The sequence below is a fragment of the Acomys minous genome, assembly GCF_964271855.1.
Source record: "Acomys minous genome assembly, chromosome: 15".
NCBI lineage: Eukaryota > Metazoa > Chordata > Mammalia > Rodentia > Muridae > Acomys > Acomys minous.
The window spans coordinates 43790418-43813542 of NC_140497.1; the positions used below are offsets into that span (position 1 = coordinate 43790418).

The 23125-nt window shown below is 38.1% G+C and overlaps 1 long non-coding RNA gene across 1 annotated transcript in view; it reads right to left on the reverse strand.

Moving 5' to 3' along the window:
• Positions 1 to 581: 581 nt before the first annotated feature.
• Positions 582 to 23125, reverse strand: part of LOC311584864 — a 134074-nt gene continuing 111530 nt past the window's right edge. The window contains exon 3 of the long non-coding RNA XR_014775021.1: positions 582 to 662. This is a non-coding gene — a long non-coding RNA (uncharacterized lncRNA). The remainder of the gene's footprint in view (positions 663 to 23125) is intronic.

The window sequence follows — 23125 nt, forward strand, 5'->3', positions numbered from 1 at the left end:
CTATCATATCTTATCTTTATCATCTTAAAACATCTATCTAGACCTAAAAACATCTTGACCCCTAAATGGCTAAGCTTAATAGTAAGACTGGTCTTCAACTCTATCAGAAACTTGAGAAGAAATAAAACTTAATTGCCCGAGTAAACAGGAAGTTTAGGTTAACAGCTTCCAAAGTGAAAAATAAAAATGTCATTGACAATTTGCTGCCTGAACAGTCACCCAACTTCGAAATGAACTTGTAAAATAAAAATAAATTGGTAAGAAAGAATTTACAGAAAAAGACTTTCAAAATAAAACTCTCTGGTAGAAAGCTTCTTTTCATTTTTCTGAACTCTCTCAAACTGCAGTGAAAGACAATGAACGCATGCGGTCCCAGCAGCAGGCTGACAGTTGGAAGGAGAAAATGGCTGTCTAAATCTGCAAATGCGAGTTCAACCAGACCCTTTCTTTGAAAGTTCTAGAAGCATGTGTACTTTGTGCTGAGGATGTGGTTGCTAGTATATGCTTGTTTCCTAATTTGGACCCTTAGTAAAGCTAATACCTGTGCTGCTGTTATTTTGAAACTTCTGTCACTGCTCAGACTACAGGGATGGTATTGATGGAAAAATAATGGGGACGTATCTCTTCTCCTTTGTTTTCTTTTGTAGGTAAGGAGATAGGTGCTGAAAAGAAAGAAAGAGAGATTAAGAAAAATAGAGGGAAGATGCATATACTCTTCATCTCAAGGCCCTGATTGCTACTCACAAATAAGATTATTTTTAGTTCAATGGTATTGAAATTTGTATATTGATGCAAATCATGCTCATGTCAAAATCTAGTCTAACTTTATCACAAGAATATATATACTCTAGGTCTAAGAGATAGATATGATTCTATAGGTATATGAGATAAAATAGTTAAATAAGGGCTTAAAAACCTCAGAGACCTACAGAATATGGCATTTAAAGATGTTTTTTATTATCCTAAAGATTCTCTGACAACAAGACAAGTTAACTCCTGGCAACACCCAGCAGACCTCAAAGAAGATGATGAGCATCAAAGAACCTCCTTATGGAGTTGGCTTCAAATGTGGCAAACAAGCCCCTGGGCAAAATGTTCTTATTTCTGCCACAGACAGAATTCTGCCTAAAAATTGGCAAGTTTAGATGCAGGCAGAGTAGGTGGCCAAACTCTGCCAAGACAGGGTAAGCAAGTCCTCAATAGTTCTTGCCTTGCAAATGTGTCTGTCAGAGATAGGGCCAGAAGACTAAAGGTGATGCTCCAGCATTATAAAAAGTGTTGGGTGACTATTCAGGCAGTAAACTGTCTCAGTCGTTTTTGTTTTGTTTTGTTTTGTTTTGTTTCATTTTTGAAACTGCTAATCTGAACTCTGGGTTCACTCAAGTATTTAAGTTTTAATCCCTTCTTAAGTCTCTGATGGGTTTGAAGACCAGATAGTTTAGTCTGTCAATTAAGCTTAGTAGGTTAGGGGTTAAGATGTTTTTAGATCAAGATAGATGCTTTAAGTTAATAGAGATGAGATATGATAGATATTAATCTCCATTCAGAAATTTAGACCCAACAAGATAGGAACGATGTTTACTTCAAGTTTGCCAAATATGAATAGCCAAATACAAATACAAATGAATGTAACATTTGTATAATTTCTGATTGTCTCATGGTTCTTCCTGCTGTATGTAGTTTATTTTACCCATGTGTAGTAATATAAATGTATATGTTAAAAAAGAAACATAATAAAAAATAAAGTTCAAAATTAAAAAAATAAGTGCCTTGTGTTGATCGAAGGACCACAGCTAAACACTGTGCAAATTATTGTATGTACACCACTATATGCAATTCTTTTGATGATTCCAAGAAGTAAACTTATTTTCTCCATGTTATAAATAAAGGTATTCAGACTCAAATAAATAAAATAACTTGCCCATGAGTGTGAAAATACTGGACAGAGTAATATAGAACAGCTGATGTCCCATGCCTTTGTAATCTATGACCATAGTAGTTTTGTATGGTTAAATGCTGGAAAGTGTAAGGCTCCCTCAACCCCAGGATTAAATTGTGCAATCAGTCATTTTACTGGAGCACTCCTAGTGTAAAACTAAATGCACTTGAGCCTGAAAAGATAGAAAGCCTGGCTGGCATCCAGCAAATGTTTAATGTATATGTGCTGCAGGGTTCAATCCCCTGAAAGAAGAGAGAAAGGATAGGAAGGGAGGAAAGAGAACAGGATGGAGGAGGAGCACGTGAATCCTACCCAGGTGTGGTAGAGCATACCTATAACCCCAGCACTTGAGAGGTAAAGTTAGGAGGATCAAGAGCTTGAGGGCAGCCTGGACTTCAAGAGATCCTGTATTGGAAACAAAATACAGTACTGGCAAGGCACCCGCCACACCACACTTCAATGTTCATTTCACTTCATATGCTACCATTAGTTAAATGAATATTTAAAACAAAGAAACTCTGTAGACCAAGAATTGCCCATTCATTTTCACATATGTATCTCTCTTTGGCCTTATGAAAGACTTAGGTTTTAAAAATTTCTTGATATTGTTTGACAGATTTAAAACATTAATCATTCATGTGACATATATTTATTATGAGTAATAACGTCGAGAATTTCTTACAAAATTTTGTCCTTAAAAGGAAAGATATGTTTTATAACAATGGCAAGGAATGCCTATAAGATAATCTGACTGTGGAGGTCTTTGTGGATTCATGCCATGAAGAAACGAAAGGGTTTGAGTTAATCACTCAGGCATTTCTATTAAAATGCTATAGGCTCAATTTATAGGAAGGGGAAAATGGAGAAAGTTGAGGAGGGGTTTTAATTAGCTGTGGGGTGGATAGTAGATAGAGCGAAGGAGAAAAAAAAGAATAAACCACACTAGGATGCTTGAAAAATCCTTAGAGAATCATGTTATTTTTATATTTAACCCAAATTGCATATTATGTGCATAAATACATGTGCATATATGTGTATATAGTTTAAATTAAGTGATGCCAGTTGTCCATAGACTATCTAACGAAACACCAGCACCAGCTAGGAGAAACTTCCTACCCGCTATGATGCCTAGCAACCACAAGAATGATCACCATGCCAAGATACCCCTAAAGTTCTGTAATGGCTGTTCTTGACAGTCAACAACATCTGGAATTAACTATAACTGAAGTGGCTGGGTGCACCTGTGAGGTGTCTTTTTGTCACTAAGTACATATTTTTATTAATTTTTATTTAATGATAGCAGGTTACCAAGAAGAGACTTGATACCCTATGAGCATATACAGGGGGAAGAAATCCCCCTCGGGATTATCCAGGGAGGGGAATAAGGGAAAAATGGGAGGGAGGGAAGAATGGGAGGATACAAGGGATGGGATAAACATTGAGATGTAACAAGAATAAATGAATAAAAAAAATTTAAAAAAATAAGAAAATAGAATGTGGAGAGAAACAAAAGCTTGTACAAAATAGAAACAGCCCATTAACGGCACAAAACCCTTGGAAAACTATTTTGTAATACTTATGTGAACAGCTGCAGATAAAAAAAATTAACCCAAACAAATTCATCTAATATAAAAGTTTTTCTTTCTTCCTACTTTTTGAAAAAAAATTTTTTTTATGTAATGTATTCTTCTCTCCCACAGTTTCCCCTCCCTCCACTCCTCCAGCTCCTCCCCTGACCTCCCTTCTCCTCCTGATCTGCTCCTCCTCTGTTTCCCTTCAGAAAAGAGCAGACCTCCCAGGGATATCAACCAAGCACTGCATAACAAGTTACAATAAGGCTAAGCACAAACTCTAATATCAAGGCTGAGCAAGGCAACCCAGGATGAGGAAAGGGATTCCCAAAACAGGCAAAAGGGTCAGAGACAGCCCACAACTCCCACTGCTAGGAGTCCCGAAAGAATACCAAGCTACATATCCAAAACATATTTGCAGAGGGCCCAGCTCAGAGCCATGCATGATCCTTGATTGTCACTTCAGTCTCTGTGAGCCCCTATGAGCCCTGCCTGGTTAGTTCTGTGGGCCCTGTTCTTGTGGTATCCTAGACCCCTCTCCTACAATACTGTCTTGCTCTCCTCCAAAGAGTTCCCTAAGGCCCTTCTAATCTTCGACTGTGGGTCTCTGCATCTGCTCCCATCAGAGGCTGGATGAAGCCTCCCTGCTTATGAGTATGGGTACAGCGGAATATCATTAGGAATCATGGCATTGCATTTTATTTATTTATTTATTTAGCCAGTCATGCTTGGGTCTATCTTAGATCTCTGGGCTATCCAACCTTCGGTTTTGTGCCCCCCCCCCCCCAGGCAGTGTCAAGCATGGGCTCCCTCTCATGATGTAGGCCTCAAGTTAGACTAGTCATTGGTTGCCTACTCCCACAAGTTCTGCACCACTGTTACCGCAGCACATCTTACAGGCAGTACAAACTATAAGTTGAAGGTTTTATGGCTGGGTTGATGTCCCAGTCCCACCACAGGGAGCCTCCACTGGTTACAGGGAAAAAAAGTATCTTAATCAAATCATTTGTATTGAGGAAACCCGTTTTTAATCTGGATCTTTTGAGGTAGGAAGATGCATCTTTGAACCAACAACTTCTGCTGGCAACCTATATAAAGGTCATCAGAAATAGAGCCTTGCTTGCTTTGCCTACTTGCTCTTGCTCTCACTGGCAAATCCATTTCTTCACTGGCATTAGAGCCTCCTGCTCTGGAATTCTGGTGTATACTGAAGACCTGCTGAGATGTTCAAGCTCATGGACTAAGCAGCTATGGGATTCCTGGACCTTCTATTGATAGACAGTCATTTTTGAACTAGCTGGACCACAACCTGTAAGCAAGTCTAATAAATTATATATATATATATATATATATATATATATATATATGTTCTTCTAAAGAACACTGACTAATATAAGGTGTGACTGTGGCACTCATGTCTTAGTGCTAACCAATAGCTGTCTAGTTAGACTTAAGACTTGTTCAACAGGAACAAAATCATGCCTGGTCCTGGAAATCTGGCCAACCACCCACACTTAATGAGGTCATGGATATATCTTAGAAGAGAACTTGCTACTGCCGCTTTACAGTACCAGCATAATTCCTAACTGGATTCTAACTACTTATCCCATAGACAAGTGTAGTTCTTACCCTTCCTTAGGAAGTTTCTGTTTGCAATTGGTCAAACCACAACTAACAACTGACTGACCACGAGATGCCCATCCCTACTTCATGTGTCTACAGCATAATCCATATACCCACAGCTCAGGTAACATGACAGGATAGAGGGTGTAAAGGTTGGAAAAGCATAACCCATATACCCACAGCTCAGGTAACATGACAGGATAGAGGGTGTAAAGGTTGGAAAAGCCAGAGGATCAGAAAGTTGGCTGTGTGATTGCCTTCTAGATATGACAGAAAGTCTGTACCCGTGAAATCCAACAATGTTGCTACCTAAACAAACTGACAACACCAGTTCTCATGCCGCTATGGATGGAGAAAATCGAAGGAGCCTCCTTCACCACAAAATGAAGCGCTAAAGACAACTAATGAGTACTCAGAGAGAGAGGAAACAGTCTTTCCCAGGCATGAACCCCTAATTGGTTATCCAATCCCAAATGGTAAGGCCTAAAATGTATATATGTGAGAAATATCAGATGAACACAAATAGGTTGTATTTATATACTAATCCATATATATGTATGTGTAACAATAGTAACTAAATAAAAAGATGTCATATAGAGGGATTGGAGTTAGAAATGAATTGTTACATCTTATACAAGAAATGCACCTTATATGATGACATATTATATTTTATATAATTATTATATTTTACTTTAAAAATAAAATAAGTTTAATTAATTGTATAGAATAGAGGAAGAATGTTCAAGGACACTTGAAGAATTTTTATTTGTAACAAATTAAGCGGCCCTGGTTGCCAAATATTTTTATCTTGCCCATAGAGGAATTTTAAGACAGCAACTTCAACACTGTGCCTAAAACTCTTGTCAGCTGCATCATCAGGATGATACAGTTTGTGTCTTCTTTTTCCTCACTTAATTTGTATGAACAACTCTGATAAACTTTCCACTATGCCACAAGAATCTCACTTTCTCTCACTTCCACTAATATTTCCCTCTTTCCTCTGACTCACTGATGCCATGAGTTCTCTGCTAACCCACTTATGGAGGCTTTGCAGTGCAGAAAGGTCCACTTTCCAACCACTTCCAAAAACACAACACAACAAATGACAGAATTTTGCTAGCGCAACATCTCAGATCCAAGTGTCCCTTTCTATCACAGTTCTGTTTGCTACATAACAAATCGCCCCATGAGTTAGTGGCCCAAAATGATTCTCACTGTATCTTATCTCACAGACATTATGGGAAAAGCATTTGGTGAGGGACCCGTGTATGTGGTTCCTATTCATTGTTTTTCATCATAAAAACAATATGGTTGAAATTCATGTACTTCTTGTGTAAGTTCAGGGCTTCTCCAGTTTCTCCATCCATAAGCCACAAGCTAATTTTGAGCTATTTCACATCATGGCCTCAACTTTAAGCCTGAGTCTTGAGATCGTAATTATACTTTGTTCATAAATATATATATAGGCTTTAGCTGCTCTTAAACAACGACAGCAAAGCTGAGTTGCAACAGGCACTCTCTGTTACTAGCTGTCCTTTTAAAGCAAAAGTATGCTGACATCTGTATACAATAATAAATGGGAGCTGGCTATGGTGATGCATGCCTGGTAAGGTGGAAAGATTGTAAGTTCAAAGCCAGTCTGTGCTACATGCTGAGACCTGGTCTCAAAACAACAATAAATAATGGGAGAGGAGATACTGTATTGTGACAGTACAATAAACAACAACAAAACCCATATTCATCTCCTAAGTTTCATGAAAACGTTACCCCTAAGACTAAGTGAATGTGAATAAGGCTATGAAATTAAAGATTGAGAAAATATAAATTGTAATATGCCTTTGAAAAATAATTGGTATTCATTAATAAGATCAAAGGTATACTATATATATAAAGACACACACACACACACACACACACACACACACACACACACACATATATATATATATATATATATATATATATATATATATATATATATATATATATATATAAAGACTTAAAGTGAACAAAGGAAAGTGCTGTGGACAATCTGAATCAGCCCCATATCCCACACCTGGGTTTAAAACAAAAACATGTTCACATAACATAACTGAGTTTTAAGACACCACAGCTTTCTGCTGCAGACTGGTTTATTTTCATTCTCAGAGGGCTTAGATAAGTTACTATGAGCGAAACTATTGTACAGAGAGGCTGCCCCATGTCTTTTACCCCTTAATTCACCCCTCACATGATCACTTTACTTCCTTCTTTCTGCCATGAGATGCAGCTCTTCAAGGTCCTTTCCAGCCCCATGTTCTTAGATGCCATAGCCCTCCAGATTAGTAAACCAAGATAAATTTATCTTCTTCATAAGTCATTCAGTCTCAGTTATTCTGTTATAGCAACAGGAAGTATATGAAGAAAACTCATTTCCAAAAGCCTGTAAGAGCTAGCTCATAGTAAACACCCTGGACCCTGGAAAACAAGCACAGGGAAGCTTTCAAATAAGGAAACCAAACAACCAACAGTGTAAGATGTTGAGGTTAAGCAGTAATTTGAGTTCTGTTATTTAAAAAAAAACTACATTTTATGTCAACTACTTTCTCTGAGATCATAATGTAAAATAAGATACAACCATCTAAAACCGTGAGAATGAAGTGAGATGGCCCGTGTAAAAAGGTATATGTAAAATGCTTGGCATCATATCTAGTATCATTAATTAAATGTGTTTATCATTTACAATAAAACAATAGGTAAAATACATGCTCTGCATTTTAGTTCAACATGGTGGTTACATGTGTAAGCATTCTTTAAAACAGATTAACAATACCAAGTGTCTTTACAGTCATATGTTTTGATATAGTCAAAAGAGTATTTTTTTTAATTTTTTATTAATTTATTCTGGTTACATCTCAATGGTTGTACCATCCCTTGTATCCTCCCATTCTTCCCTCCCTCCCATTTTCCCCTTATCCCCCTCCCCTATGACTGTTCCTGAGGGGGCTTTCCTCCCCCTGTATATGCTCATAGGGTATCAAGTCTCAGAAGTACAGGTAAGCACTTGGAGTTAGTACTCATATGAGTACTCATATGCAAATATATTGATCACACTGAGGAACAAATATAAACTTCAATTCTGTGTAACAGGGTCACTATCAAATTATGGCATGATCCTATACAATAAATTAAAATTGATATTCCTCAGTATTATTTCAAGGTAGGAGTTCTTATCAGCTAAAATCAACTTCACCTTTCTAATTTCACAGGCTGACAAATTTGGTTTTCGTCGTTTTCTTAATCTGATTTGAACTCTGTTGTGTTGTCCCCAAGGCTGACAACCCTTCAAATATAAAGCGATTTGGACCACTTCTTATAGCTTCCTTTGCGTTCACTCTAGCCCCCATGCCACTACTGTGAGGCTGTAAGGGTTACTCCTGGTTGCTCTCTGCTTGGTCTCTTTCCCCTTCTTCTAAAAGAGTTAACCACTGACAAGGCTGAAGCAATCACACCGCGCTGTGGCATACTTCCTCCTTCCTCCTCCTCCTCCTCCTCCTCCACCTCCTCCTCCTCCTCCTCCTCCTCCTCCTCCAATCAGAGTCAGAGTTCAGGTGCTTTATGCACACTTTAAGGCCCTCATTTGTGCTCGCTATTATTCGCCTGACATCTTATTGAAACCACCATGCATAATTCAACCTCTGTGACAACTTCGAAGAGAAACTGTTCGCCTTCCCACCTACATGGCTGCTGTATGTGACCCACGCGCTTGCTTGATGCCTTCTCTTTCCTACAACACAGCAATGAGAAGAAAAGAGATGCCGCCTCTCAAAAGGTTTGGTTAGGAGATAAACCCTGCAATAAGTCTTGTGCTTGCTACCATTGGATAGTATCATTTCTTCCCTTATGTGAAGTCTAAAGCTCTATTTGATTTTCGTATTACTGGTTATCTATTTGTTCTATTTATGTATTCCAGTACATGGAAATGTTATTTTAATTTTATTAATTTGTTGGCTTTTAGTCCTGCTGTCAAACTGAGTACTGCATGTAAAATTGACAGGAAACTGAAACAATATATCTTTAATGATTATAGTCATGAGTTAGTAATAACAGTTATGAAACATATAATTGGGCATAGTTGGAGATTTATGTTACCCGGCACTGATAGCAAAAGTTAAAATCTAGATGCTTAGGAATAAATAATGTGTGTGGCACATGTGCTCCATTGTTGTCCTTTCTCAATGAAGTTATTTTATTATTACTCTGGTCTCGGTACCTTAATTAGAGAGAAAAATACCAATCATCTATCTGGTTAATAACTTGGTTTTTCCTATTCTGCTTAATGATGACTTCAAGTCTCCATATTAGCTAAAGGTGAACTTCAGTCTGTATGTTCTGTGTATCAGGCAAGTCTCATAATCTATATAGGTTCATTTTTTTAAGACACAGCAAAGGTTTATTAAGTTCATGGAATGACCATTTGGCCTGAGATCCCATGCGTTTTGAGTTCTGCATCAGCACATAGCTCCTATGTGAGGTACTAAAGCTACTCCGAGCCCCACTGAATGCTGGAACATTTTCCCAATGGACTGGCCCATTTGCAGAACCAGGTGTTTCTATAACTGTACCACTGTGAGAAGCATTCACAGTGCTCCAAGGCCCCTTAAATGCTCCTTCCACCTGGTTTTCTTTCTTTTTCTTTTTTTCTTTTTTTGGTTGAATCCAGTGGCCATTTGTGCATTTCAGGGATCTACTTGTTTATGTAGGTGTCTTTCTTTGTTTCTGAATTTATTTTACTACATTTTAAAGAGGAAAATTTATACAACACGATTTTACAAGCTGACGTTGGGAGTCACTCGCATTTCAACCAGGTGCACCCCTAATGGGCAGGTGCCAGCCAATGAACAGGTAAGAAAGGCGCGATGTGATCAGAGTCGCTGAAGGATTAATTGTGCATGTCCATAATGAATGCACCTCAAGGGACACTGTCTACATCTGGTATAAATCCAGACACTCTCTTTCCCCGACTCCCCTCCCTGGTTTTCCAGTTTCCCTATGTCATTATAAGCATTGCTTATATTTGGATAACATGAAAATGAATGTCTCTTTTCATATTATACACTAATTTATATGATTTTAATTTTTATGTCACAAACACATTGTTGTTTTTCTAAATAAAAAAATATTTTATATTTCTAAGTATTCTATTTCTACATAAACACACCATGCTAAGGACACAGTTGATTTAACCACTTTGTTACATTAAATAGTAATACAATTATAATACTATATATTATAATAATATATTATATTGTATTATAATTATTATCATATTAGCTGCTCATCAGCTACATCTCTGTACAGGGCCTAGGTCCAGTCCACGCGAGTTCCTTGGTTGATGCTTCAGCCTCTTTAGGCTCTCTGGGTCCTGGTTAGTTGGCTCTTTTGGTCTTGTTGTGAAACTCCTGTCACTTCTAGGTCCTTTTCTCCTTCCCCTGACTTTGCCTCAAGGCTCCCTATATATCACTCACTAGTTAGCTGTGAGTCTCAGCACCTGTTTTGAGGCACTGCTGAGTGGAGCCTCCCAGAGGACAACTCTGCCAGGCTCCTGTCTGCAAGCATAGCAGAGTAAAGTTAATAGTGTCAGAGGGGTTGGTTCTCTCCTACGGGGTGGGTCTTGGGTTGGTCCAGGCATTATGGGACATCCCCTCAATCTCTGTTATATCTGCTCTATTTGATCTCTGCACATCTTGTAGACGTGGTGAATACTGAGTCAAAGATTTTGTGAATGGGATGGTGTTCCCCTCCCTCTACTAGGAAAGTTGTCTAGTTAGAGGGTATCTTCTTCGGTCTCCATGGCTCCTGCTACTAGGAGTGTCTGTTAGAGTGCCCCTCAGATTCCTGGGTAATCTACCCTGACTTAGGTCTCCAGCTTGTCACAGAGATGCGCCCACCCACAGTTTCTCTGTTATCTACAAGGTTTTTGTCTTTCTGTTCCCAGCTCTCCCCGGTTTGTCATTTGTCACAGGAAGGCTACTGGTTTTTTAAATTAATCTTGCGTCCAGCAACTTTGCTGAAAGTGTTTATCAGCTGTAGAAGTTCTCTGGTAAAATTTTAGGGGTCACTTACATACACTATCATACTTTTGATGTACATACCTATGATACTTTTACTTCTTCCTTTTTAATTTGCATCCCCTTGATCTCCATTTGTTGTCTTATTGCTCTAGCTAGAACTTCAAATACTATATTGAAGAGATATGGAGAGAGTGATTATCCTTGTCTTGTCCTTGATTTTACTGGAATTGCTTTGAGTTTCTTTCCAGTTAATTTGATGTTAGCTATAGGCTTCCTGTACGTTGCCTTTATATATTATGTTTAGGTGTGGGTCTTGCCACACCTCTTCAAGACTTTTATTATGAAAGGGTGTTGTATTTTGTCAGAATCTTTTTCTGCATCTAATGAGATTATCATGTGATTTTTTTTCCTTTCAGGTTGTTTATATCATGGATTACATTGATGGATTTTCATGTGTTGATCCAACCCTGTATCCCTGGGATAATGGTGGAGGTATATTTAGTGTGCTTTTGGATTTGGTTTGGTTTTATTTTCTTAAGTGACATTTTTATAACTATGTTAAATTATGCAATTAGGAAACAGTACTAGAAATGCACAATATTTTGATACAATGAAACATCATGCCAATTCTATATATCTTTGTGTGGACAAGTCACTTTTAAAGAAAGTATTGCATTCTATGGGTTTTTGAAGACTTCAACATTTATAGTCACCAATGTTTGCCACTCCAAAGAAAACTTATTGCATTGCTATTTGCAAACATTAAAGAATTTAACACATCTATTTACTTAACAAATAAGCATGTTGATAGGTCTATTACACACAACAGAATATGAGATGCCAAGATGTTTATAAAATTGCTTTCCTATTTCTAAATAGTTTGAATTCAACGAGAATGGATTAGCGGAATGTTACTGGACTGCAGGAAATATGAAAGTCGCTATCTCATCATTTGAATGAAGGAAGCAAGAGTCATTTTTTTTTCTTTTTTGCTTAAGCACAGAATTCCCATTTTCATAGGTGTGGCAGCTGGAAATCCTGGGTCCAGTTGCCAGTGAGGTTGTTATCTCCTGAAGCCCCTCTTCCTGGTTTGTATGTGCTCTTTTCTGTGGTCTCGCCTCTATGCATGTACGTCCCTGAGATTTTCTATTATATTTTTGGTTGTGAGCTTAGCCTTTAATGGCTGAGCCATCCCTCCAGCCCCTGAGATTTTCTTATCAGTTAAAACAGCTATTGAATTAGAGGGCTATTCAGCCCCAAATAACCCTTTAAAGGTCTCCTACTACCCATGTGGTGGGAGTCTGGACTCCAATATGTGAATGTCAGAGCTTAATGGGGACATAATTCAGTTCACAGGATAAGATAGTTAGAAAAAGCCCAAGATTTCTTTTCTTTTCTTTCTTTTTTTTGGGGGAGGGGTGAGGAGGCAGGTGTTTCGAGACAGGGTCTGTCTGTATAGCCCCGGCTGTCCTGGACCAGGCTGGCCTTGAACTCACAGCGATCCACCTGTCTTTGCCTTCCAAGTGCTGGGATTAAAGGCATATGCCACCACACGCAGATCTTTTGTTTTTGTTTGTTTTTTGTTTTGTTTTGGTTTGTTTTGGTTTGGTTTGGTTACCAAGATTTCTATATAGAAAATATGAGCTCTGTTGATGTGTGATGATCCATTAGAGGCTAACCTTACTACACTAATCATCTCTTTTCTCCCCTGCCAAGCACTAACAATAGGTTATGTATAGTACATTACTTGCAAAAGGGTATTAGTGTAATATTTGCTGTGGAAGAGTAGGAGGAAGAATGGAGGAAGCCAGAGGGGTCAAGGACACCACAGGAAGACTTACAGAGTCAACTAACCTGGGCCCCTGGGGGATCACAGAGACTAAACACTAACCAAAGAGCATCCATGGACTGGACCTAGATCCCCTACATGTATGTAGCAGATGTGCAGCGTGGTCATCATGTGGGTCCCCTAACAATGGGAGTAGGGGCTGTCTCTGACTCTAGTACCTGTCACTGGGTCCCTTTTCAGGCCCCAGTGGGAGAGGATGTGCTTAGCCCTGCTGTAACTTGAGGTTCCTGAATAGACTAATACCCCTTGGGGGCCTCCCATTCTCTGAGAAAAAGGGGATCCAGAATTGAGAGGAAGAGAGTGAGGGAGGAACCAGGAGGAGAGGAGGAAGGGGGTTGGGATCAGGCTGTAAAGAGAATAATAAATATATTTTTCAAAAATTAAAAACTAAAAAATAAAATAAAATAAAACTTGGCCCAAACTTTAAAGTGCCAAAGCAAACTCCATGGAGTTTTTGTTGGGTGCACTTTTTGTTTCTCATTTGGAGGTATCCTTTTGTCATCTTCCCCCAGACACCCACACACAAAATGATTTCTTTTTTTGTTTGCTTTGGCTTTGCTTGTGTGTGTGTGTGTGTGTGTGTGTGTGTGTGTGTGTGTGTGTGTGTGTAAGAGATAGAGAGAGATCATGAAATTGAGTGGGAAATGGGGTAAGGAGACTCTGGGAGAAGATAGGGAGGAAAAAAACATTATCAAGTTAGAATGTGCTAAATAATCTTTTTGAATAAAAGAGGAAAAAGAAAAGAAAATGAGGATCATTTCTAAGAAAACTTAAGCAAGGTAAATCCACAAAATTAAAACAAAGTTTATAAGCTGGCAGCTCAGGAACCCTAAACAGCCTGAAAACTCACTGTTAGCATGCGTGGTGTCAAAAAATTGCTGCATTAGTGTTCAACCTTAAAAAGCCAACGTAAGCCACATAAACATCTGAATTTCCAGTTTTTCCTATTTTCTAAGCATAGTACTCATAGACAGGTTTTGTAGGCAGTGAAGTTGCCACAAAAAATATAGCTTTTCCAAGGAACCATAATCCCTGCTAATTTGAACCCAGGTCCCTGTCATTTTGTCTCAATTGTGTTATTATTGACAAAAATGCAATAATAATATAGTAATATTTTCCTATGTTACTGTATGTACTCTCTTGTATGTACTGTATGTACACACAAGCACCCATGTGTGTGTGATGTGATATAAATATGTGTGCCTGCATATCTGTGAGTGTGTAGAAGGCAGAAGAAGGACTCTGTCACTATCTGCCTCATTTCTTGAGACAGTGTCCCCCACTGAACATAGAGTTAGGCTGGCGGCCAGTGAGCCCCAGGGAACCTCCTGTCTCCACCTCCCACTGCACTGGACTTACAAGCAGGTGCACCTGTCACACCTGGAATTTTACAGGGATGCTTGGAATTCTAACTCAGATCCTCATACTGGCCCTGTCATCTCTCCAGCCCCAAATTGCTGCTTCTTAACCAACCAATTATACTCCTCAGTAGGTTGTTGAATAGGAAAGGAATAAGAAAATGTTTTCATGGTTTAGTCATAAGGAAAAAAAATTGAATTCATAAAAGCACTCATAAATTACAAAAAGTGACAGATGGAAAATAAAAAATACACACTCAATAATAATGTGTGTGAATATTTGTTTATATTTGTGGGTACTTTTATTTTCACCATAAAAATAAAGTTGTCCCCACAAGAAACTGAGCACTTCATACTGACGTATTAAAAGCCTTTCTTTATGTTAGACTTTCATATCCCTCTAGTCAGTCCTGCAGTTGTTTTCCTAGTTGAACTATTAACACTGCCTCACAGACAGTACTGCCACTGAAACTCCCCTCCATTCACTTGGAAATGAAGACGAATGCTTTGGAGAAAATAGGGCCGACTGTGAGAGACTTCACAAAAAAAAAATCAGCATGAGGCACGCAACCTGAACATTAGAGACTGGACGGCTGGATCGGAAAGAGTTGAGAACAGAGCTCGCGGCTACCCACACTGAGTCATACATAGCTCTGAAACAAGGCCTTGACTCAAAGCTATCAGGCTGGGGCTGCTGTTTTCCTGGCTCATGATAAGCCTGTCTCTTTTTATCCAGAGGTTGGCCTGTGATTTAACATAGCAAATGACAGCGATAGTTATCCGCAAAAGCATCCTTCACAACTCGCTTCTACCATAAATCACTTATTCTTCGTGAATGGAGAATGACTCATGCAAGAGCAGACTGCCCATTAGTGGTCCATTGTTAATTGGCTCTTTAATTAGTTTAGTGGCATATAATTATTTGAGGTCAAATAATAATTAAATTTTGTACACTCCTTTTCCCCCTGGTAAATCACTACTGGACCACCCTCCATGATAAAGGATCTCTAAATAACACACAGGATGTTTGCTGTATAACACAAGGAAGTGTGTAATTTTTCCCTACAAAAGCACCCTTTAAAAAATCTCCTTTTTGAAAAGAACCATTTTGTCATCATTGTGTAGAAATCTCTGTTTAAGAATAAAAATTATTGAATAAAAAATATAATAAAGTCTATTCATCTAATTGAGTTGTCTAAGGAAAACATAAAATACATCAAGCTTTAATTCTTAACATAAATCACAAGTTAATTGAAACTGCAAAGAGTAAACTGAACTATTATGTAGAAGCCAGACCAAAAAAATAATTAAGAGTTGCACAAAAGTTGCTTTTATTACACTTTCAGTGAAGCCAAGCAGCTAAACTATCTTCAGTATTTTCCCCACAAATCAAGCACTTGATTATTGTTAAAGATGATTCTGCTAAATTTTCATAACATTCTGATTTAAAATTAAACCCAGGAGTTTAATTTTTTCTGGTTTTTTTTTTTTTTACTTAACAATTATTTTAAAAATTCTGAATACTTTTAAACATTTTGAAATATAGCAACAGAAAATATGATTCTGGAAATGCAATTTAAGAAAAGCTAGATTAGTATGCCATCAAGACTGAGTAAGAGGGCTTGCCCTTAGACTTCAAAAAAAGAGCTACTAAATGTTTTCAACTTTAATTTATGAAAGCATATTCTTGAAACTATAGACCATGTTCCAACCATGTTGAATCTGAGTTAACTAAAGGAAACCACTCTCCCAAAACTACATTTAGATTATGTCAGACCTCTTAGAAAACCTTGACAGACACTTAAAGTTTACACAAACCAAGGTAAACTTAAAGATTTTTAAAATTTAATAAGGAGGAAAAGTCTAAACAAAATACAAGCAATAACAACAAACAAACAACCATCTAGCTGATAAAAAAAGATTCTCACAAAGACCTTTGTGAGATTTATTTTCTTAATATAAATTCCTTAGCAGAGAATTAGCATAAATTACTAAGATTTTTTTAAGTGCAGATGCACACATACACAATGATTTACATGTTGACTTTGCCCATTTTCAGAGAAGTTGATAAAACTCAAAATGTCCTGTTGACCCTGTTCAAGTTGCTGTTATTCTGAACCATCATGAATATTAACATTAATCAAATAAACTAATGCCTGACCAAATGGAGGTTAATTTTTTTCATGTTACTAATGCATTCATAGAAACAGAGCAAAGTTCTCAATCCTAACAGATCTCTCCTTTTGTCTCTTTGGCATCAGAAGGAATTAATAATAGCATTTTCTCAAGGTGATTGACATCTTTGAGGACTTTCAACAGTTTTATTTTCTAAAACCCGATTTATCAGTTTCTCCATAGGAAGCTTAAGATCCTGCACATAAGCCTAGCAAACAAAAGTTCATAGATACAGCATGCTTTTTAGCTAAATGAAGATTGCAATGTTCTTATCAATTCATACTTGCATACAGCCTTGTAATGCTTCATTGTCCCCTTTAGGTCGTATGACACTGTTGGCTGTTTTTCACCTCATAGATCACACACCAAATGGCAATACACTTATGGTCTACCAGAAAAAAAGATAAAGTAACTGGAGAGAAGGTTCACAGTCCAAGGAGAGTCTGTATCTGACAAGTATTTTATTTGGACAGCACCAATCATGAAATGCAGGTCCTTTTAAGTTGGTACCTGAACAATACCCCTAGAAATGACAGGTTGTAATTAACTTGAGTAGACCCAGTACTTCTGTTTACAAATTCTATTACTAGACCAATACTTGAGATTCATACAGCGAGCTGTACAGTAAGCTTACAAATCAACTGAATTCTAAACAATCATCCAACAATCATCTGTATGCTTGCCTTATGGCAGGTATAAAGCTCTCTATTCAAAGGGTTTAGGGCACAGAACATTTAGTACATGTGGTAGTTACTGTTGAATGTCAGCTTGATGTCATTGTGAACTGCCTAAATTAGTAAAGTGCTCTTCTGGGTTTGTAAGTAAGGGCATTTTCCAAGATAAATTTTCCTGGGAGAATTGAGAAAGACACACACTGAATGTGGGTTCTGCCATCTAGTAGGCTGGGGGTCTGAGTGGAAAAAAAAAAGAGAAGTGGGAAGTAACTGAGGGCAGACACATTCAACACACACACACACACACACACACACACACACACACACACACATACCCACATGTGCGCGCACACTCATATGTATAAGGTATACATGTAATATCCCAGACACAATTAGGTGAACAACTTTCCTCCACCAAGCACCCATATGCTCTTGCTGCTATAATGTCTCACTATTGGCTCAGAACAATTGCTAAGCAAACCGTGAACTGAAACCATAAGCCAAATTAAATCCACTCTCTTTGTTTTCTCAGATATTTGTCACAATAACAAACATTCCAACTAATAGATATGAGGGTATCTGAGGAATGAGATCTAGAAAACTGAGGAAAGAAACCCTTGGCTCCCATCCTCATGCAATCATTGAAATATCCACAAAGTCATAATTAGAAATACTCCAAACAAAGATGAGTTACTGTGAACCAGTTAGCCACCTTAAATACTCCAACACAAATTCCCAGTCCCTATTATTTATGAGAAAATATAAAAACAATAGCAGTAACAGCTAATTTGAACCTCAGATCTTGACAAACAACAAACAACAATAATAACAACAACAAAAACCCTCAAAACGTACGTGGGACAGAAATCAACATGTGTCTATTACACTATAATACTGACTTCATTCTGGGTCTTCCAATAGCCTTATAGAACAATGGGTAGGATCTCTGGGAGGATCAATTGATTAATAAACACATTGAACATAAGCTCTTACTATAGTCCCCGAGGTAAAGGAGCATGAGAATGTCACCTCCTCTCCATCCAAAATAGATTTGCAAGTATAGTGATTGAGCACAATCTTCACTGAAGTATTACTGAAGTCCAGCCAGCCACTTTGGTACTCTCTCAGTAGCATTATAAGTTATGACCAAGTGCCCAGTTGTATTTCTATTTGCTCACCTTTTATATGAATAACGTATGACACTCAGACATGTATAAATACAAGTTGTCTACAAGGGGGGTATACTACTTCATTCATTCATTCATTCATTCATTCATTTTACATCCTGGCAATAGCCCCATCCCTCCTTGCCTCCCCAGCAACCCCTCTTTCCCTCTCCCCTTCTCCCCACCACTCTTTCTCAAAAAAAAAAAGGCAGCCCCTTTTCCCTTCCATGCAAGCTCATCAAGTTGCATCAAGACTGAGCGTGTCCTCTTCCTCTGTGTCCTGGCAAGGCAGTCCCACCAGGAGGGAGAGATAAAAAGAGTTGACAATAAAGTCCATGTCAGAGACAGACCCAGTTCCCCTTACTAGAGGACCCACATGAAAATGAAGCCTGAGCTGCCCATTGGCTACATCTTTGTAGGGAGCTTAGGTCCAGTCTATGCATGACCCTTTGTTGATGCTTCGGTCTCAGCAAGCCCTTCTGGGCTCTGGTTAGTTGTCTTTGTTTGTCTTTTTGTGGAGCCCCTGTCCCTCCCACATCCTTTTCTCCTTCCTCACACTTTTCCACAAGACTCTCTAGGCCTCACCCAATATTTGGCTATGAGCCTCAGTAGCTGTTTCATCAGATGCTGGATGGAGGCTCCAAGAGGACAGCTATGTTAGTCTCCTGTCTGTGAGCATAGCTGAGTATAATTAATAGTGTCAGGGGTTGGCTGTCTCCCATGGGGTGGGTCTCAGGTTGGTCCAGGCATTGATTGAACATCCCTTCAATCTCTGCTCTGTCTTTATCCCTACATATCTTGTAGGCTTTTAGGTCAAAGTTTTTGTGGGTGAGTTGGTGTTCCACTCCCTCCACTAGAAGACTTGGCTATTTAGAGGGCATCCTCTTTGGTCTCCATGGCTCCTGCTACTAGGAGTCTCTGCTACAATCCCCCCCCACATCCTCCCAGGAGCTTACCCTGACTTAGGTCTCCAGCTTGTCATAAAGATAACCCCACTCACAGTTTCTTTTTTCTCTACAGGACTTCTGTCATCCTGCCTCCACTCTCACCAGGTCTGATCCCACAAAAGATAGTCTAGCATGCAACAAAGACACTTACTCAACTATGTTCATAGCAGCTTTTTTATACTATGCAGAATCTGGAAACAACTAGAGAATGGATAAAGAAACTGTGGTACATTTGCACCATGGAATACTATTAAAAAACAAAGACATCATGCAATTTGAAGACAAATGGATAGAACTAGAAAAGATCATCCTGAGTGAGGTAACCCAGACCCAGAAAGATACACATGGTATATAGTCACTTATAAGTGGAATTTAGCCATATAGTACAGGATAAAGATATTACATTAATGCACAGACCCAAAGAAGATATGTAAGAAGGAAGATCTAAGAGGGGTGCTTAAATGTCACTAAGAAATGGGGAAATAGAATAGACAGGAGTAGTGGTTGAAGAGGGGGAACAAGGCACAGAGAGAAATAAGGATATACTACTCTCTAAGTAGACTCCCAACCAGCAATGTAGCACTAAATATGCGTCTTTGTGAGCTCTGCAAAGCATGAGTTTACAAAGCCATATACAATGACATTATATAATGCTATGTTGTGTCAATCTTTGAGATATTCTCCTTATTGTTTCTAATTTCTTGATATGTACTATCACTGTGACCAAATGAGCCTTTTATGTAGAAGGAAATAAGCTACTAAGTTTACCTTGTACTATTTTTGTGTTGTTGTCTGAGTGCAAACTCCTCACTCTGAGTTCAAATTATTGAAAGAAAACCTCACAAATAACTTCAATAATTAAATACTATGAACTAAGATTCACAAATCCTCATATTTTAGCATGTATAAGAAATAAGTGGACAGCTAGTGTTAAATACAGCATTCCAGAACCTATCCCTAGAAATTCTGGTGTAGAATTTTATAGGGTCCAAAAATACTGTTTTAATAGTTACTCTGGTGCTTTTTTTTTTTCAAAACCATGCCAATGGTAGCACTGTTATGTCCTGGGATACCTGAGAGTTTTGAATCATGTTACTCTGAGTGGTTCTTCATGATCAATAGGATGTTAGACCAAGGTGCTACCTTTAAATTGTAAGTAGTCTATCCCAGGAGAAAAAAAAAGAATGACATCTTTTGCTGTTTCCTATAGAGAATAATCCTCTTTAGATGTACTGCATGCAATCTCATCTCTAAAAAAAAAATTGTAATTGACTTTTACTTGATATCCATATTGGACTATAATATAACTAATGAAATGACCCTGGAGCTTTAGAAAATATAATGGCGAAGAAGCAAGCTCTATCTGTTGATGTTTCAACATTTCCTACTCCTACTTCCCATTCTTTATCAGAGGAGACCTTGGTAGCTGGATCCCCTGACCTTCAGAGGAAATCCTAGCTAATGGTTCAATGTTTTCACTGTCATCACTAATGGCTGCTGTTATCATTGCTGACATGAACTTATGAACTATTAAATAAGCTTGACATAATTTATATTCATCGAGATGTCAGATAGGTGTGCTTATCCTATCTCCAATTGACTTATAGGTCCCGTGTTTTCTTCCTTACAAAAAGTGCCATTACATCAGCTAAAAATTGAAATATGGCTTAAAGTCAAACGGATAAATCCATTAAAGCTATTCTTAGACATTTAAGAACACAGTGCTCAACTTATCACGGAGAAACTGGGCATCATAGGGGAAAAGTTCTCACAACCAGAGCACATGCCTGATCTTGCTAAAGACAAATAGAAGGAAATAGGTGATGGGAGGCAATGTAAGATAGTTGGAGAGCCAGAAGAAGTGATAGTTAAATTACGGGCAGGAAAATATACTGTTTCTTATTAGTTTTTTTTAATGCTGTCCAGGAATTATGTCCAACACTTTCTTACGATTTAGGTAAAAACATAATACGTGTTTTATCTTATCAGTGTAATTGAATTCAAAATTATGGAGTGAAAAAAAGATCTGGGAGCTCTGGAAGTAACCTACAGAAATCGTATATCCATCTTCATGGAAATTTAATATGCTTTAGCATATCTTTTTAAAATTATAATTTATCACATTACATCCCAACTGTTGTGCCCTCGATCCTATGTTCCTGTTTCCACCATCCCCCCCTTGTGCCCTACTTCCCTCCCCTAGACCTCTGACAGGGAGGGCACCCTCCTCCCCCACCATATTGCTCTCCATACATTTTGGATATTAGCCCTCTGTCAGATATAGGATTAGTGAAAATATTTCCCAGTCTGTAGGCTGCCATTTTGTTCTGCTGATAGTGTCCTCCTCTTTACAGAAGCTTTTCAGCCTCATGAGGTCCCTTTTACTAATTGTTGATCTTAGAGCCTGAGCTATTGGTGTTCTGTTCAGGAAGTTGTCTCCTGTGGCAATGAGTACAAGGCTCTTCCCCCACTTTTCCCTCTAACAGATTTAGTGTGTCTGGTTTTATGTTGAGGTGTTTTATCCACTGGTACTTGAGCTTTGTTCAGGTTGATAAATATGAATCTATTTGCATTTTTCTACATGTAGACATCCAGTTAGACCATCGTCATTTTTCATTGTATGGTTTTGGCTTCTTTGTCAAAAATCAAGGATGTATATATATATATATATATATATATATATATATATATATATATATATATATATATATATATGTTTTTTTAATTAATTAATTTTAATTAATTTATTCTTGTTACATCTCAATGGTTATCCCATCACTTGTATCCTCCCATTCTTCCCTTCCTCCCATTTTCCCCTTATTCCCATCCCCTATGACTGTTCCTGAGGGGGATTACCTCCCCCTGTATATGCTCATAGGGTATCAAGTCTCTTCTTGGTAACCTGCTGTCCTTCCTCTGAGTGCCACCAGGCCTCCCCCTCCAGGGGACATGGGTTTTTTTTTTCCTGAATCTTCAATTCAATTCATTGATCAACCAGACTATTTCTATGCCAGTTCCATGCTGTTTTATTACTGCTGCTCTATAGTACAGTTTGAGATCATGGATAGAGATTCCTCCAGATCTTTTATTATCTATTCTGGGCTTCTAAAAAGTTTTTCTGGGTAGAGTAGTCTGCGGTCTCGTAGGGGTTGCAAGACGTCTGCCCAGGTCCTGGCCTTTTTCTCTTGCTGCTTTTAATTTTTTTTTTTTGTCCTGCACATTTTGTGTTTTGATTATTATACGGCAAGAGGATTTTCTTTCTAGTCCACTATATTAGCATTCTGTATGCCTCTTGTTTGTTTACAGGCATCTCTTTCTTTAAACTGGGGCAATTTTCTTCTATAATTTTGGTGAAAATATTTTCTGCACCTTGGAGTCAGGCATCTTCTCTTTCCTCAATTCTTATTATTCTTAGGTTTTTGTCTTTTTATGGTGTCTTTGATTTCTTGGATGTTTTGTATCAGGAATTTTTTTAGATTTAATGTTTTCTTTGATGGTTGCATCAAATTCTTCCATTGTATCTTCTATACCTGAGATTCTTTCCTCCACCTTGTATTCTGTTGGTGATGCTTAACCTCTACATTCCTATTTTCTTCTCTAAGTTCTCTCTTTCCAGGAGTTTCTCTATTTGTGCTTTTTTATTGTTTCCATTTTCATCTTCAGATCTTGAGCCATTTTATTGATTTCCTTTACCTGATTGTTTGCATTTTCCTGAATTTCTCCCAGTGATTTATTCATTTCCTCTCTATAGGCCTCTCTCATGGCCTCTC